General features: G+C 46.1%; 1 long non-coding RNA gene across 1 annotated transcript; it reads left to right on the forward strand.

Annotated features, from left to right (window-relative positions):
* The first annotated feature begins 7 nt into the window (after positions 1-7).
* On the forward strand, positions 8-3391 carry LOC122191178. Its single transcript, XR_006182323.1, has 4 exons — positions 8-755; positions 1438-1612; positions 2386-2426; positions 3084-3391. It is a non-coding gene; the product is annotated as an uncharacterized LOC122191178 (long non-coding RNA).
* Positions 3392-3696: the final 305 nt, after the last annotated feature.

Here is a 3696-nt window from a genome sequence, read left to right on the forward strand (position 1 = left end):
GGATTTGGTTAAAAGTAAAGGTCTGCGCTCTCCTGTGACCATGTCGGCAGTAGAAGCTCTTATGGCTTCTAGCCTCCTGCCGTATGATGTGATCAACCTTATGTGTGTCATCCTTGAACCTGTACAATATGCCCTGTGATATGATGAGTGCAATCGGCCACTTCACCATTCCACACGTGCCTTATAGGGGTACCTTTGAATTTTTCTACTGATAGGTTGCTGTTTTTGGGATATGTAGATAACATAACTGCTTGCGAAAAGTACTTTACTTCAGGTGCTAATATTTCGGCTTGCCTGATCCGCATGCTGAATACATCACTTTCGTGGGACCCCCCTGAATTGCTGCTTATGGGTTCTCAGAGCGTAGGTAATAATTCAGAGGGATGCATATGTTTTGAACAATTTGCCTTACAAGGATCGCTTTCCCAACGTGGGATTGCGCAGGATCTCCTTAAGAGGGGTAGGCCTTTGTTGTGGGACTCCAGCCGTAATAGAACCATCCCACACACGCTTGTTAACCCGCTGAACAGTGCGGTGTTCAGGTGGTCTGGCCCGTACTGTGGGTACGTGGTAAATCGTACTCGGCAGTGGTATCATCTCAAAACCGCGAATGGGTGGAAAGGTTCCCTGTGTAACAATTGTACATTGCCAGAGCAGTGGTGCAATATCACCACGAGTGACTGTTGCTGCAACATCACACAATCTTGGCCGCAGGATAGGCTCAGTACTACCTGCCAGATGGAAGCACTATTCAGGTTTGTAAAAGATGGGAATTTAGTGCAATGTGGGGTGAGACAGGATAATTTTAAAGACCAAAATGCATCCCAGGTTGTTGAGCTGGGGCACTAGAACTTTTAGGGAAAGAGAGCATTATTAGAAATCTTACTAATTCTACTAGAATTCTTGGGTAAGAGTAAAGCATGACCATGGAGTCTGAGAACTGTTTGAGTGCAGATTCTGATCTAGTAAATCTTTACGTGGATCAGGTGTGGAGCGTGGGTTGGTATCTGCAAATTATGCTGTGGTTTTGTATGTGGCTTTTTTTCTGCCCAGATGAACAGAAACTACTGGTTTGAAGAGTGACTTGGGAATATTCTTTAAAAGATTGAGCCTTCTGTAGAATGGTTGAAAGAGAGGAAATACAAGTCTTACCTCCAGTACCAGAGGTGGATCCATTTACTTCTCAGCCATTGCCCAGCTGTATGGAGCTGAGCAAATTTCTTCATCTCTTTCATCTGCAGAATAGAAATGGCATCTTTGCTGGAAGCTGTAGGTTGAGATGGTGGTCATTTGAGAGCTAATGATGTAGCATGAATGTCCAAAAAAGCTTTGTTCCTCTGAAGTTTTATCTCAGAAAGACACAACCTGGAGGCTGCAGACAGTGAACTGTAGCACACTGCTGTCTTCTCCCCTCTGTGCTGACTTCTCTCCTTGCAGATCGGCTCTGCCCGCTTTCGTGCCCCGGAGCTCTTGTTCCGGCCAGACCTGATAGGGGAAGAATGTGAAGGACTCCACGAGGTGCTCGTTTTTGCCATTCAAAAATCAGACGTGGGTTTGAGGCGAACACTTTTCTCCAACATTGTGCTGTCTGGTGGCTCCACACTTTTCAAAGGTTCCTGTCTCTTGTTTTTCAGTGGGCTGTAACTTACATCTTTTTCTCATCTCGTGTGAAACAGGGGAGACAACATCCAACTTGTCCAACTCTGTTCTCAGGGTAGTTACTGTGAGAAGCAGGAGACTGATCCCTGCTCCCGAATTTTCTGAGCCCTAGTCATAACAGCATACATCTGGTCCCTATGGACATAGGTATGCTCTGCCAGAGCCCATCAGCCCTTAAGCACAGGCAGACAAATCCAGATAGGTCCTAGTTTTCCCATTCAAACCCTGCTCCGCTGTACGGGTTCACACTGTTAGCAGATGGAACTCGGGATTTTGCTGAAGGGTTCAAACTGCTCCTTTTTTTGTCTTGTGCAGGTTTTGGAGATAGGCTCTTGAGAGAAGTGAAGAAACTAGCTCCAAAGGATGTCAAAATCAGAGTAGGAGCATTCTCTTGGGTGTTTATCACATACGATGTGTTTTTATGTGATCTTTGCCCTCTTAAAAAAAAAAAAAGCCATGCTAAGAGCGTAGCTGCCACGTGGTTCAAACCAGTAACAGCCTTATTGCGATAAACAGTTGTTTGTTTTCATCGTGGAGAAGGTAGCTCCTCTGACAGCTTGATTTCTGTTCAGGATCTGGTCCACAGTGGTTATTTTGTGGGGGACCTGCTGGGTGTCTTTTTAGTGGGAGAGATCATACCTGTGTTAGCTGTTGGGAATTCAGGGCAGCATGCCAGGAGGAGCAGACTGTAGTTTGAGGTGGTCCTGACTGACTCTCTTCTTCTAGATATCAGCTCCTCAGGAGAGATTGTATTCTACGTGGATTGGGTAAGTGGTGGTGGGTCTTCCTGTGCGAGGAGGGCTGGAGAATTGCAGCCTGTTGGCACTTTCACTGTTGTTCCTGCTATTATGGTGTGTCAGGAGGGCATTACTCCTCAACCACGTGCTACCCAGCCTGGTTACTGAGCCTCCATTCGTGCTGTCAGCCCCATAGCTCTTTTCATCCTTAAGACACCTGCGAGACTGTTTTCTCTATCTTAACCAGTCCTAACGTCCACATAGAACATAACTCATAACATTAGCATAGAACAAGCTCATTGGTAACACATTCCATAGGGCAGAGGCAGTAGGTACGTTTCTCCTCTTGTGTACATCTTTGTTGCTCATCAGGAGAACTAAACTCGGCTCCAGAACTGTAGGAAGTGAGACCAGTGAGATCCCATGTGAGGAGAGCTTGCTGGTTTACAGCAGTGTCAGCATGGTGTTTGTGAGTGTGGCTCGTGATAGGCTCTGTAATACCAGCACATTTGAGGCTAACAGGAGGAGAGGTGACTGTCTAGGGAGCACTTCTTTTGTAGGCAACCAGGAGCCCTGGCACCTTTAAGCGTGGAAGAGTTGTACAGCAGGAACAGCTCTTCCCTGCAGAGATGTAGTGACAGTGTCCCCAATGTTCTCCTTTAATCTATCATGTCTGTCTCTCCCCAGTGGCTCTATTCTGGCCTCGCTGGATACTTTTAAGAAAATGTGGGTTTCAAAAAAGGCATATGAAGAAGATGGAGCTCGTGCCATCCACCGAAAAACCTTCTAGCCCTGGGACCTATCCTCAGTCTCCTCTGAAGACTCACTTCAGTTCTAAACTCGCTTTTCTGAGTCCGAGAGTCTGAGAGCTGCCTGTATGTGTGTGTGTGCGCCAGCATGCCCCGACGTCACTGAGCAAAGACAACAGCAGCAGGAGGGTTGGATTAGTACTAACTACTTATTTTTGTTGTTGTTGTTGTTATTTTTTTAATGGAAAGGATGAAATACCAGTCTGCTTTTCTTCAGAATGGTGGCCTCCTTTTTCATTCCAGTTCCTTAGTTTCTGTGTTACGATCACATTTGCCACTGTAAAACAAGCAAGGAAAAAGAAGGGAACAGCTTAGAATCTGCCTAGCAAGTCAGAGAGGAGCTAACCACTGCGAACTGCTCACGTAGGCTTTAGTCAGCCTGACTGCAATGCCTGGATTGTCTGGAAATACATAGCTGAAGCCCCATAGCTACTTTCTTCCTCAGCAGTGTCTCCACCATCAGTAGACTTTTGAAGTTGTTTTTAATGTCT

This window comes from Lagopus leucura, unplaced genomic scaffold (assembly GCF_019238085.1).
Source record: "Lagopus leucura isolate 7727_CA_CO unplaced genomic scaffold, USGS_WTPT01 34976-0_obj-0_obj, whole genome shotgun sequence".
In the NCBI taxonomy this organism is placed as follows: Eukaryota; Metazoa; Chordata; class Aves; order Galliformes; family Phasianidae; genus Lagopus; species Lagopus leucura.